The sequence below is a fragment of the Schistocerca cancellata genome, chromosome 9 (genome assembly GCF_023864275.1).
Source record: "Schistocerca cancellata isolate TAMUIC-IGC-003103 chromosome 9, iqSchCanc2.1, whole genome shotgun sequence".
Classification (NCBI taxonomy): domain Eukaryota; kingdom Metazoa; phylum Arthropoda; class Insecta; order Orthoptera; family Acrididae; genus Schistocerca; species Schistocerca cancellata.
The window spans coordinates 430,840,657-430,856,528 of NC_064634.1; positions in this window are offsets into that span (position 1 = coordinate 430,840,657).

The window sequence follows — 15,872 nt, forward strand, 5'->3', positions numbered from 1 at the left end:
GATTGTTACGGCTGACGGAGCGATAATTCTCGCACTTGTCGACTCTTGCATCCTTTGGAACAGTTTGGATGACGTTTTTCGTAGTCAGATGGTGCATCACTAGACTCATACATTGTATACACCAACGTGAATAGGCATTTTGTTGCCACTTATGCAATAATTTTAGAAATTTTGGTGGGATGTTATCTATTCCTTGCGATATATCCGATCTTAAGTCTTCCAAAGCTCTTTTATATTCTCATTCTAATACTGGATCCCCTACATATTCTATATCGACGTCAGACACGTCTGCAACCTCACAGTGGCCTTCAATGTATTCTTTCCACCTATCACCTCTTTCCTCTGTATTTAACAGTAGAATTACCGTTGCACTCTTAATGTTACAACACTTGCTTTTAATTTCACTGAAGGTTGATTTGGCTTTCGAGAGTCATTTTTTTCGGTTTCTTCACATTCTTATGCAAGAATTTCGCCTTAGCACTTCCCATTTATTTCATTTCTAAATGACTTTTATTGCTGAATTTCTGAATGTACCTGTATATTTTTGAACTTCTTTCTTTCACCGATAAACTTAAATATGTCCTCTGTTAGCCATGGTTTCTTCGCAATTACCTTGTTTGTTCATACATTTTTCCTTCCAACTTCTGTCATTGCACTTTTTAGTCATGTCCATTCAATTGAACTACCTATTGAGGTATTCCATAGCTCGATATCTATAACCCCAGCGAACTGGAGTATATCTTCATTTCTTGGTGCTTCGGTACCCCATTTCTTTGCGCATTGATTCTTCCTGATTAGTCTCTTAAACTTCAACCTACTCTTCATCACCACCAAAATGTGGTATGAGTCTGTACGCCTTATAATCTAGGATCTGATTTCGTAAACTCTTTCAGACAATAGCGTAATATAACTGAAATCGTCCTGCATGTGCCAGCTTCTTCCAAGCATGTCTTTTCCTTTTACGATCCTTTAACGTAGTAATCGCTATTCCTAGTTCAAAACTTAATGCAGAACTCAATTGCCTTTCTTCTCTCTCATTCTTAGCCCACATTTTCTCGTAACACTTTCTTCTACGCCTTCTCCTGCAGCCACATTCTAATCCGCTATGGCTATTAGATTTTCATCTACCCGTACGTACTGACTCACTCGTTCACTATCCTCATATACTTTCTCTATCTCTTCATAGTAGGTGTTATGTGTCGACAGAGGTGCCGACACAGTGTTATTTTGAGGGGCCGGTATGCACGCTATAAGCTCACCCAGAATATCGTGAAGTCAGAAACAGGATGCTCAATGAATGCTAATAAGAAAAGTACGTTGCTTTGGGAATACTTAACTTTAATCCATCCTTTTGGGTAGACATCGTTTATGGTGAATACAAGTAAGACTCTCTCCAGATATGGTTAACTGCGCCTTGCTAGGTCGTAGCTATAGACTTAGCTGAAGGCTATTCTAACTGTCTCTCGGCAAATGAGAGGAAGGCTTCGTACGTCTAGTCGCTAGCAATGTCGTCCGTACAACTGGGGCGAGTGCTAGTCCGTCTTTCTAGACCTGCCATGTGGTGGCGCTAGGTCTGCAAGTACTGACAGTGGCGACACGCGGGTCCGACATGTACTAATGGACCGCGGCCGATTTAAGCTACCACCTAGCAAGTGTGGTGTCTGGCGGTGACACCACAGTAGGCTTCTGACTTCCGCATGTATATCGTTGTCGGTGTAGGTTTCTGTCAATTCTGATGAATCGCTTTAGACTCTTACATATACCTATTTCCAGAGCGTTTGCCTAGGCACATACTCTCAGCTGCTGACTTCTGTTTCGTCGCACCAGCTCTTTCTTGGGGCTCATTGTTAAGAAGAACAGTTGTCAGCAGTGAGTTGTTGACCAATACTGACATGCTGCTGTTCTTCGTACGCAGAATTCACAGGGATCGTTGCCACAGCAGGCACAGATACAACAGTACGAATAAAGAAGGAGAAGTACGAACAATCTGACGATGTAAGTTACATCCTCTGCTTGGATGTAAACAAGGTCTACGGCTACGTGATGCAACGAAGTATACGATTTCTAGTGTTACAGTGTACGTGCTAGGGGAAATCGGAAGTTGGAAACAAAATATCAATGCTGTAGTTGTGACGCTGGTGAGGGACATCTTATAGAGATCGAAGTGACATAGCCAACCCATTTACAAGACGAGCACAGAGACTTGCCACTATGCGTGGAGCGCCTTGTACCGTGAAATGGTTCCACCCTGAAGCTGTTGACAGTGCCGAGGAACAAACCACAGATATATTCTTCATTACACAACCAGCCAGCAGTGCTCCAGTTGTGGATGGAACTTATTAGTATCAGCCACAGATTCTTCTTTAAGTAGCTTTGTTGGTTGATGGAGGACATCGATGTTAACATCGAACAAAGGCTCTCGCGACGTGTGATCCTGGTAAACATTATTACAAGTAAATGCATAATTCAGTTTTCAGAAAATCTACGGATAACGTTATAGAATACCGCAAAAATCATTTAGCTTACCGACAGGAAGTGCGGTATGGAGCAAGAGATTACATCACCAGACCATATTACAAGTGGGCCATCACCTTCAGTGAAAGAGTAGACACTTTGGAGGTGGAAAAGGTTTCAGTGCAATTCACGTGACTGTCTGTGCCAGTTTGTGATTCTGCAGCTCTCCAAACTCCACAAGAAACGCTGTCACTATAAGTTTTATTGACCCCATGTTACTTCATATGGATGCAGACAATTTCGTCCGCAGGGTGAAAGGTTGTGTTCCGTATCAAGCAATTAATACACTCCCAAAACATTCGATACGTTCTGATATGCGGCTGATAATCCTTTTAGAGTAACACCAAAAACAAAACAAAAAAAGAGAAGAAAGAAACAGAAATGACGGGGTGAATGGTTCGCAGATTGTGGAATTTCTTGGGCTCATGTATCTAAAGCGCACATTTGCTTGAGCCACCCAGAGAAAAGCTGAGGGTATACATCGCGCTGCTTCAAAGCCCTTCTTGATAGAGGATTACAAGAAGTGTCTTACTGAAAGCATTGGCGTAGCTACGTATTCATATATGGTGGCCTAGTAATCTTCGATCACATAGCCAGGAAGTACATACTAGATAGCAGCTAAAACTAAGGCTGTCACTTCGATTCCCGGCGGCGTCAGGGATTTTCTCTGCCTCGTGATGACTGGGTGTTGTGTGATGTCCTTAGGTTAATTAGGTTTAAGTAGTTCTAAGTTCTAGGGGACTGATGGCCATAGATATTAAGTCCCATAGTGCTCAGAGCCATTTTTTTTAAGGCTGTCACATCATGACGACAGATAGTTCATCCATGCAAACAGAACTGGGATCCTTCCATACCCGCGCAGTTACTTCGGTAATTAGGGTGTAGCTGTGTATTTATTTATTTGCGAATCGTTGATGCGCAGAAGCGAGTGTGTGGGGAATTATCACATGAACTGATTGTCATAGTTGTGTTGGAGTATGCATGCCTGACTGCACAGTGTGGGTGCATATAGTGTATATTGTGACCATGTACATGACAGTGAGTGTAAATAATATACATATTTTTGTGTGTGTGTGTCGTTTTTATTCACCTACTTCTGCTAGTCCCCATTTCTCATGTATATACCGTCTACAGGAAAGATGATCAGAAAGCAAATTTAAGTACTGTATATAGAGAAAGACAATATAAATACCAAACATATAAAAATGTGAAAATGGGTCAGAAAGAAAATAATTTAAATACTGTATTACACAGGTAATGAGAAATATAGTATTTAAGATTTTATTACACCTGAGAGTCATGAGACTTCATACAAGTTAATTTCCAAATAAATAGTAAGTATACAAAAACTAGAAAGGTACTGCATATAAGAAAAAATCGTTGTACAAAAATTATTGTATGTCAAAGTAGCAAACAGCCTTGTAAATTAAAGATATTGTGTAGTAAATAGCACTGTAAATAGAAAATGAACTGTTAAAAATGTATTGCTAAAATAAATTGTTCATAATGACCTATTACTTAATTTGTTATATTATTGCTATAACTTACATACCTGCTACTTTAAAAATATCATTTATAGCAAGCTGGAGCCTCTCCCCATGTTGCATAGTCCTCAGATGAAGAGGTCTACAGAGCTACATATACAGGTTGTTAAGGTGGTTACTACCAATTTATTGTGCTGCCGTTGGTCGAAGGGTTTCCCGACAAATTTATCATCTACATCGACTTACGTTCAAATGGTTCAAATGGCTCTGAGCCCTATGGGACTTAACATCTGTGGTCATCAGTCACTTAGAACTACTTAAACCTAACTAACCTAAGGGCATCACACACATCCATGCCCGAGGCAGGATTCGAACCTGCGACCGTAGCAGTCGCGCGGTTCCGGACTACGCGCCTAGAACCGCTAGACCACCGCGGCCGGCTCGAGTTACGTGTCCACTTGCCTGTGGTGTATCAGTAAAGCAGGAGTTCCCCAGGATGACCTTGAATATAATTGCGTAAGGTGTGTTGGGGTTCCACTGCATGACCTCGAATGTACCACATTCATTTGCTGGTAATTGCCTTTGGGGAGGGGTGTTCGGGGTTGCCATGTTTACAAGTCGCCCAGGGGATCCTTATTAGTAACGTTGAAATAAGATCGTTATCTTGTCCACAAGGGCTTTGATAAACTACTCCATATCAGTTACAGCGTTCTCATAATACCGGACGTGTGACTTTCTGTCTCCCTTGTCCCTTGTACAAGAATCCGGCCTGCTATCCTAATAACACGAAAAATGTAGCCTATTGCAAATACATAGACAAGTGGTTCAAATGTCTCTGGGCACTATAGGACTACATCTGAGGTCATCAGTCCCCTAGAACTTAGAACTACTTAAACCTAACTAACGTATGGACATCACACACATCCATACCCCAGGTAGGATTGGAACCTGTGACCATAGCGGTCGCGCGGTTCCAGACTGAAGCACCTAGAACCGCTAGGCCACAACGGCTGGCCAATACATAGACAGAAAAACTCCTTATTGTATGATCGCACAGCACTCACTGAGAGCAGTTACTTCCATAAAGTATCTAGGAGTAAGCGTACAGAGCGATCTGAAATGGAACGATCACACAGAATTAGTTGCAGGTAAGGTACATGTTACAATGAGATTCATTCGAAGAATTCTCAGGAATTGTAAGTCCATCAACAAAGGAAGCAGCAAACAAAACTCTCATTCGACGATATGGAGTTGTTAGAGGAAGTGGAGAATTTATGAAGAGCAACTACACGTTTCGTTAAAGGTTCCTTTAGTAAGCACGTAAAAGTCACCTAGATGCTCAGCCAACTCCAATGGCAGATGATGCTAGAGAGGCGTTCTTTATAAGGCTATTGTCTGTTGTTAGAGTTCCGAGGGTGTACGTTCCTAGGAGCAATATGTTGCTTCCGCGTACATACATCTCGCGAAAAGGCCAAGATATAAAATCAAAGAGACTGGAGTCCACACGGAGGCTTAACATTGCTAGTTCTTTCCGCGAACCACACGCGACTGGAACAGGAAAAGGGGGAAATGGCAATGGTAGAGAAAATACGTTCCACCACCTATTGTAAGGTGGCTTTGGAGGTTTAGATCTAAATGTGGATGGAACATTTGGTCGAAAACTCGAGGTTATACCTAGATTTGAAGCGACAAGTATGCCAAGAATGATTCTACACGCGGATCGCTTCACGAAAAACTTCGATCTCATATGCTAAAACGTAACTGTAAAATGGGAGATACTACCGATTAAAAAGTGTTTGATATATTCTTGGTTCCGCACGAGATTAGCCGAGCGGTCTTAGGCGCTGCAGTCACGAACTGTGCGGCTGGTCCCGGCGGAGGTTCGAGTCCTCCGTCGGGCATGCGTGTGTGTGTTTGTCCTTAGGATAATTTAGGTTTAGTAGTGTGTAAGCTTAGCGACTGATGACCTTAGCAGTTAAGTCCCATAAGATTTCACACACATTTGAACTTTTTCGTGGTACCGTGTTTATGTTTCTGCCGAAACCACGATTCTCGCAGTTAGTGTAAGAACAGAATCCACGACGCAAATGATTGTTAGCAATCCTAGTAATGCGATCAAGAACAGTTGCTGGCAGGACAACTGGTAACAGCGATGGTAGTGGTTTGTTAATTCCTGAGCACCATGCTGTGGGTGGCAGTGTTAGTCCGCGCCATCTGTGTTGTGTCCCTTCTGCAAACAAGAGAATGCGGGCGCTCGCAAAGCCACCCAGTCTCGCGCTGATTACGAATTTAGTTAGTCTCAGCTAGAACTTCCTGTGTTAGTCGTCGTGAAGCGTATTCGTACTGGTGCGAAAGCAGAAACAGCTCCACACAGTCGAAGTTAGTAGCTGCCATGGACTTCACGTCTCCTTAATTTATCACTAATTGCACTACCCAGTAACGAAAATTTAACTAGAATGAAATAAATGCTTGTAAACCCTATCGACCACACGCCTAACGTAAATGAGATGTTGTTTCAGGCATCAATAGCTCTGGGAATTTTGTTGCTATTTTTAGTCAGGGCTTGTAGCAACAAGGGGAAGGCGAAGAGGGAGGGAGATGCGGAGAATGTATCATTGAAGTGTAGTTTCAGGCTGTTACAGGTTGTGTTCTGTTGGTGTCCCGAAAGAACGTGTTACTGAAATGTAGTTAGCGCGTGGTGTCATTGTACTTCCTGTGATTCAATATGCCTCGCAAATGCGCAGAAAATGCTGATAATTATTGCTACATTAGCTGACAGGCTATCAATCAGATCGCAAAGGAGGCCAATAACGTCCAATATTAGCAAGGCGTACTAACTGTAATTTCGCTGTGAAATCGAGGCCAGGACAAGCAAGGCTCCTCATGTATTTGGCATATATTGTATCTCGAGTCTTCATTCGTGGTCTTCCCTGGGCTTTTCTATACCGATGATATGGCGAAAACCCTCAAGCCACGTGAATGATCGTGGCTTTTATATGACAGTTGCATTAACACATGGTACTGCCGAGAAGAAAAAGTCTTCCTTGAGAAATCGTAACGTAGCATGCAACACGTTCCTCACGGAGACGACTGCCTGTTTCTCCACCACCTAAGTGAAACAGTGACGGGGGTCGTGGTGAATCTTGTCCTACATAATCACGTTCATAACCCGATTCTTTGAAAGTTGCTGACTTTGTGTGTAACGCTAAGCGTACAGATATTCACAAATTGCCACAATTTGACATTAATGACCTAGTGAGAGATCTGGAATTGGCGAAAGGTGAAGCTGAATGGCTGGCACCAGTGGAATTTATACCTTGTCACTGATGTACAGGAACAAATGGAAACTATAGGCGTTGAATATGAAAATGATCAGTTGAGGTTCTTCATTGAATCCTCCAAATTAAGTCTCAAGTCTGTGCTGCTGCATAAAGGGGACGATTGATTCCGGTTGGGTATACACATTACAGGAAAGAAACATACAACATGTAACAGCTGTTATTTTTGTTGAACTATGGCAATTTTAAACAGAAGATTTCTGGGGATCTAAAAGTCATTTCCATATTATTTGGACTACAACACGCCTATACCAATTTCTGTTCCTTCCTGTACCTCTGGGACAGCCGCGGCAAAGCACTTCATTATGAAAAGAAAGTTTGGCCTAAGCATCAATCACTTGATATGGGACCTCACAAAGCTTCCCACGAAGCACTTGTCGAATCCAAGAATATAAATCGAAAACACATTGTCAAACGCTTTTTCCAGGTAGACGAATCCTATGAACATTTCTTGATTTTCTTTTAGTTTTGCTTCCATTATTAACCGCAACGTCAAAATTGCCTCTCTCGTGCCTTTACTTATAGCACATCCTCAATTTTCTTTTGTATTCTTCTATATATTATTCTTGTAAGCAACTTGGCTGCATGAGCTGTTAAGCTGATTGTGCGATAAGTCTCGCACTAATCAGCTCTTGACGTCTTCAGAATTGTGTGGATGATGCTTTCGCGAAATTCAGATGGTATGTTGCCAGACTCATACATTCTACACATCAATGTGAATAGTCGTTTTGTTGCCACTTAGCCCAATGATTTTAGAAATTCTGATGGAGTGTTATCTATCCCTTCTGCCTTATTTGACCGTAAGTCCTCCAAAACTCTTATAAATTTTGATTCTAATAATGGATCCCCCATCTCTTCTAAATCGACTCTTGCTTCTTTTTCAGAGGCTTTCAATTTATTATTTTCACCTATCCGCTCGCTCTTCTGCATTAAACAGTGGAATTCCCGTTGCACTCTTTAAGTCACCACCTTTGCTTTTACTGTCTTCAAAGCTTGTTTTGACTTTCGTGTTCGTGAGTCTGTCCTTCTGCCAACGTTTTTTTTTATTTTTTGATGTCTTCACATTTTTCCTGCAGCCATTTCGCCTTTTCTTCAGTGCACTTCCTATATATTTCATTCCTCAGTGGCTTGTATCTCCATATTACTGAGTTTCCCGGAACATTTTCTTACTTTATCCTCTGATCAATCAACAGAAGTACGAGTATTTCTTCTGTTACCCATGGCCTCTTCGTAGTTACCTATTTTGTACCTATGTTTTCCTTCCCAACATCTGTGATGGCTCTTTTTAGAGATTTCCATTCTCTTCGACTGTACTGCCTACTGAGCTATTCCCTTATTGCTGTATCTATAGCCCTATAGAACTTCAAGCGTATTTCGTCATTTCTCAGCACTTCCGTAACCCACTTTTTGAGTATTGATTCTTCCTGACTAATGTCTTAAACTTCAGACTACTCTTCATCACTACAATATTGTGATCTGAATCTATATCTGCTCTTGGTTACCCCTTACAATCCAGTATCTCATCTCGGAATCTGACCATGTGACTGAAATCTTACCGTATCACCCGGCTTTTTCCAAGTCTTGTGACTCTTGAACAGAGTATTGTCTATTACTAGCTGAAACTTGTTACAGAACTCAATTAGTCTTTCTCCTCTATCATTCCTTGTCCCAAGTCCATATTCTCCTGTAACATTTTCTTCTACTCCTTCCCCTACAACTGCATTCCAGTCCCCCATGACTATAAGATTTTCATCCCCCTTTATATACTGTATTACTCTTTCAGTATCCTCATACACCTTCTCTGTCTCTTTATTTTCAGCTTGCGGCGTCGGCGTGTATACCTGAACTATCGTTGTCAGTGTTTGTTTGCTGTCGGGTCTGATAAGAACTACCCTATCACTGTATTGTTCACAGAAACACACTCTCTGCCCTACCTTCTTATTCATAACGAATCCTGCGCCTGTTACACCATTTTCAGCTGCTGTTGATAATACCCTATACTCATCTGACAAGAAATCCTTGTCTTACTTCCACTGCACTTCACGGACCCCTACTATATCTAGATTTAGCCTTCGGATTTCCCTTTTAAGATTTTCTAGTATCCCTACACGTTCAAGATTCTGACATTTCACTCCCAGACTCGTAGAACGTTATCCTTTCATTGACTATTCAATCTTTTTCTCATGGTAACCTCCCTATTTGCAGTCCCCTCTCGGAGATCCAAATGGGGGACTATTCCGGAACCTTTTGCCGATGATCATGGCACTTATTGCATTACAGGCCACAAGACCAGTGGATACACGTTACGTGTCTTTAATGCAGTGGTCTCCATTCCCTTCTGCATCCTCATGTCGTTGATCATTGCTGAGTATTGTGCCTTTAGGGGCAGTTTCCCACCCCTAGGACAAGACAGTGCCCTGAACCACTGTCCGCTCCTCCGCCTTCTTTGTCAAGGCCTTCGACAGAATGAGGGTGACTTCTTATGTCGGAAGTCTTCGACCGCCAATGATGATTATTAATCAAACTTTAAGCAAATCTTTATTTATGTTACAAAACGTCACGGGTACAACCTTTCCCTACTAGGGGGCTATGAAGGTTTTGATGCTTGTGATGTGTGGAGACAGTGTTACAATTGTGGTGATGAATATTCTCTTACAGATGTTGCTGAGAATGTCATCCTTTTACATTTCCACACAACTCGTCTATGCGTGCTACTGAGTGTCCAACACGTTCAAAACAACCAGGTGCTTCTCAAATATAGGCTGCAGCTTCAACCAAACGTGCGACCACTTCTTTCAGGCTGCCTATCAGTGTCTCGTGTTTCGCACATCAAGCGCGTCTTCTACCACCAAAAAACACCCGGTTTCGAATCCCGATCAGGTACACATTTTCGCTCGTCGCCGCTAATTCCGCCCAGTGTTTCGCTGCAGCTAATTTACATATATCATGCGAATGAGGTCAGAAACATATCTTAAACAATATTCATCTAACGGTAAACATCGCCCCCGAACAACTATCTTTTTAAACTTCGTCGAGCATAGCACGAAGGTGAAGTGCGTGTGACATTTTTGTCACAAAAAATATTTCTCTTCAATTTTTTCTGAAATCTAAAGTTTTGTCTACGTAGCTGTTTTAAAACCCATATACTTTAACACAGCAGCACCAGGCGACATTTAATCTTTACGACAGACAGAGGTCGTAACTCTGTGTATCCATCTTTTTAACGATGGTTGCGAGACTCGGCTGTTCGGTAGAGGATGTCAAATTAAACACCTTACAGCCGTTAATAGTCAACCTTATTTTATGGGGCAACCAGTTTCAGCGTTTTACTACGCCATCTTCAGGCCCCAGACAGACGTGTAAGCCGGCCGCTGTGGCCGAGCGGTTCTAGGCGCTTCAGTCTGGAACCGCGGGACCACTACGATCGCAGGTTCGAATTTTGCCTCGGGCATGGATGTGTGTGATGTCCTTAGATTAGTTATGTTTAAGTAGTTCTAAGTTCTAGGGGACTGATGACCTCAGATGTTAACTCCCATTGTGCTTAGAGCCATTTGAACCTTTTTTTGTGTAGAGGAACGTGTTGTTTCTGGTTAGAAGCTAGTTGTAAGATTTCAGGCTGAGTTTTTATTAGATGTTTGTACGAATATGAGACTGAAGTTCCTAAAGTGCACATCTGGAACACTGAAAGCGAAGTGTGATCTATAAGGATTGTGAAGATGCAATGCAGTATGTCCACAAAATGTTACTACCACTTCACAAAATCGTAACATAGGAACTACTACAGTATCATGGTTTCATTTAAAACGTTTCGCTTCGCATCTCCCATAGTGCCCAGAGCCATTTGAACAGACGTGTAGATTAATAATCTCCCTCTATTGTGACCAAAACAGGTGCCAGCCATATTGGTATTAGAAGATATTTGTTACAGTGACCACTTCAACCATCACCTGGTCGTAACTGTTTTTGCTCGTCACTGTATGTCACAGCGTAATGGTACAGACCTCGCTGAAAACCAGTGACGCACTAATACATAATGACGTTCAGTTCTTACGTAATGAAAACGGTTTCGCTTATTTAGAATATTTGGAACACAGAGTGTAACGGGTATAAGTGCAAATATTGCTGTTGGTGGCTGAGGACAGAGTACTGAACAATGTGACAGCAGTATTTACTACAGTTTCAGACTAATAATTATACCTACCAGTAGTAACATGTTTGTAGCTGTGGCACGAGCCAGACTTTAATGTTTATTTTAGCCTGGGCAGCAGGCCATGTGGTGAACTATGGATGCGAAGATGCAAAACGCTTGGTCTATACGGATAGCCGCTGTCAACTTAGAGCTGCAGGTATGACCGTGCAGAAGACATCAGGAGGTAAATTATGTGTCGTGTTTGTGAGAAGACTGTTTGATGCAGAGAAAATCAACCAAAACACTGATGTGTGTGTATATATTACGGTACCACAGAGATAATTATCTGCACATATATGCGTTACATCCTGTACATCACAATACAGCAATTTCCATGGTAGTTACAATATCAACGACTATAGGGACATACAATATTTTAAATTTCCTTTTTGCTGCTTTGTGGGGTACATACATTGTTTTATTGTGACCTGCTGTAATTTTACTTGAAGTGTTAAAAACGCTTATATGATGAGATGTTAAATCTGTTGTCTTAGTACTCAACTGAGCGAGAACACTTTAGGGCACCAGACTTCTTACTAAATTAAATTTATCGTGGTGACAGGTGATTTGCCGAAATTTTATGGCTGGTATGTTTTCTTTTTTTGGTGTGTGTGTGTGTCTCACTTTCAGTTGTATGTTCTTATCATTTTTGCGTTCAATGTGAATTGCACTCAGTTTCTTGAGCTCCGATGTGTTCTACAAGATATAGCACCACGGTTACGTCGTCAACGTTGCGTTGTAACTTCTTCATAACAAAGAAAAACCATATGAACCCCCTAAATTAGTTGGATTAGTACCTCTGGTATCTAAAACAGCCCAAGATCTCTTCATGATATATGTAATTGTTACACCGTTCTTCGCAAAGTAGCACATTCAGTTCCATGATATCTGAAGTGGAATTACTCACCAGATTTTTTTTTTTTAATAGTTCACAAATACAGACGAAAATCCTTCGCACATTTAAATCTGTGACACATCGACTGGAAAGGCAAGGGAAGGCATGTTGTGTTGCTATTACTATTGTTATTATTATTATGCTTCTCAAATCACGCTAGGGAACTTAATCCTGTGACAAATGGAGCAATAGTCCTAACATATTACGTAAATACGAGTCTCTCCTGGAACTACCGTTGCGCCAATAAACGATTATGTAAAGTGAGTTTGTAAAGTTTACTTAGCACTTTCCTTTCACTTCTATGATAGGCGTCCCTGAAATCACAATGTCAGGTGTTGCAAAGACTTCGTAATACATCGCAGTTGCAATTCGCAATGTATGCTTTCCTGACGTCTCCCACATGTAAATGAAGTGAGAAGTTTCATGAAGGCTCCTTACGTCATATCGTACATTTGCATTAGGACTCTCAACGATGGCATTATTTCTCACATTTCATCTAATTATCAACACCTGTACGATGCCTGTCGAACACCTTTCGGCCTGAGACATTACCCAGACACTTAGTAAGCTTATCTGCCCTCTTCCGGTTGGATTAGATGCTACAGTGCCACCTGTTTAGTTTTCCTAAAGGTGCATTTGCACATGTGTGACTTGTCGTCGTGCGCCTGTGTTTGCCTCACATGCAAGGAAAAAGAAGCATGTTGGTTCTTGAGATGCGCGCATACGTAATTCCGTTCACACCAAGTCAGAACCAAGTACGCTGTTCCAATGATCAAGATGTCCGCTTTGAAACCAGCCATTGTCGTCACAACAGGTACATTATTAGACGAAGTTGCAATAATATAATGATTCCGAAGTATTGGGATGAATTAAAAAAAATGGTTCAAATGGGTCTGAGCACTATGGGACTTAACTTCTTAAGTCATCAGTCCCCTGGAACTTAGCACTACTTAAACCTAACTAACCTATGGGCATCACACACATCCATGTCCGAGGCAGGATTCGAACCTTCCAGACTATAGCGCCTAGAACCGCTCGGCCACTCCGGGCGGCCCTGGGATAAATAATACCTTTCGCGTAATACAAGTGCGAATGTGGTGGAAGAGATCGGTGTTCTATCACTGTGTTCAATCACAATCCTCGTGATTTCTACGTCTACGTCCACGACACTCCCCTCAAGCCACCTAATCTTATGTGACGGAGGGTTCATTTCGTAGCACTAACTGAGCCCTCCAACCCTGTTCCACTAGCGATGAGCGCGTGAGAAGAATGACTATCGGTAAGCCTCTGTATTGGCCCTAATTTCTCGAATTTTCTCCTCGTGGTCATTACGCGAGACGTATTTGGGAGGAAGTAATATGTTGTCCGACTCTTACAGAAACAGCTCTCTCGAATTTTTAATAGTAAATCCGTCCGTGTTGTACAACGCCTCTCTTGTAACGTCTGCCAATGGTATTTCTTGAGCGGTTCCGTAACGCTCTCTTGTCAGCTAAGCGATTCTGTGACAAGACGCAGTGCTGTTCGGTAAATCTTCTCTCTCTCTCTTCTGTCAGTCCTGCCCGGTAGGAATCACATATAGATGAACAATGATCACGAATCGATCGAACCAGCGCCTTATTAGCCACTTCCTTCGCGGATGAGTCTAGCATCCGCTTTTCCCTCTATTTGTTTTATGTGGTCATTCCACTTAAGGTCACTCTGGACAGTTACCATCAGATATTTTACGGTAGACACTGTTTACAGCCGTTTGTCATCAATACTGTAATTGTACAGTAGTGGATTTCTTTTCCTATGTATGCTCAATGCGTCACGTTTATTTACTTTCAGTGTACACTGCAAGAGCCTGCATCATTCATCAATTCTCTGAAGATCATTCCGCAAATAGCTTTTATCTTTGGCCGTTGATACCTTGTAACCGACAACAGCATCATCTGCGAGCAGCCATAAACAGTATCCGACCCTTTCTACTGACTCATTTTTATATATATATATATATATATATATATACAGTAAACATGAACTATCACACTTCAGCCAGCGGTTGCAGCCGAGCGGTTCTAGGCGCTACAATCTGGAGCCGCGCGACCGCTACGGTCGCAGGTTCGAATCTTGCCTCGGGCATGGATGTGTGTGATGTCCTTAGGTTAGTTGGGTTTAAGTAGTTCTAAGTTCTAGGGCACTGATGACCTCAGATGTTAAGTCCCATACTGCTCAGAGCCATTTCCTATCACACTTGCTTGTGGTTCTCTAGGAATTACCTTTATATCTGTCGATTTATTTCCGTTATGAGCGACGTGTTGAGTTCTATCTGCTCTGATATTTAGTAAGTTCATTTCTTTTCACGAAACAGAAGCGCGGGACGGGGAAAATTACTTTATGAAGTGAAGGAACACGGCCTCAACCTTAGCGCCGTCGTCTACGGCGATGTGGATCTCATAGAGAAACAGATCTACCCGAGTTACTCGGCGTCTCTGTTAGCGGAATCTATGCTGATTTTTAGAGACGAGCTTTCTATTGTCCAAAATCATAGTAGTTTTTGAGTATAAAATATATTCCATAGCTTTACAACAGATTGACATCACCGCTATAGGTGATTGTGTGCATCTGTCGTAGGGTCCTTCTTAAAAACGGGAGTGAAGTGCCCTTGCTTCCAGTCGTTGCTCAAACGATCTACGATAAATTACTGTTAGAAGCGAAGCAAGTTTTTTCGGGTAATCTTTGTATGATTATAGAAGTATCTCATCTAGTCGTGACGCCTATTCATTACTAAGCGACTGTAGTTGTTTTTCTATTCTGCGATCGATTATCTCAATATCGGCCATTTCGACTTTCGTATGACGATTGAGAGGAGGAACCGTGCTACAGTATTGCGCTATGAAACAATTTCGGAAGACCGAATCCAGTATTTCGGCCTTCTTCCGGTTATTTTCCGTTTCGGTGCCAGGATGGACACTCATTGGATGAATAGATGATTTTGAACCATTTACTGATTTTACATACGACCGAAACCTCTTAGGGTTGTTACTAACATCGGTAGAGAAAGCTGTACTTTCGAAGTCATTGAAAGCTTCTCATATCGCTCTCCTTACGCTCATTTTCGCTTCAGTTAGCTTCTGCTTGTCAGCTAGGTTTTTACTTCTCTTGACTCTGAGATGTTCTCTTTATTTACGTATCTAAGACGGGTATTAAATCATGGTGGATCTTTCAGTCCTTTAAGACCTTATTCGGAAGTACTTGTCTTGAACATATTGCACGATTCCTTTTAATTATTCCATTTGTTCTCCGCATCTTCGTTCTCATCACAGAATATTTGATGCTGGCTGGTCAGATACTCTGAAGTTTATATCCTGTCACTCTTTCTAAGCAAAAATATCTTCCTACCTTTCTCAGCATTCTTCGTAAGGCTGCTGTCAAAAATGCTATCACAGACTTTTGTTCGCTGATACTGTTCC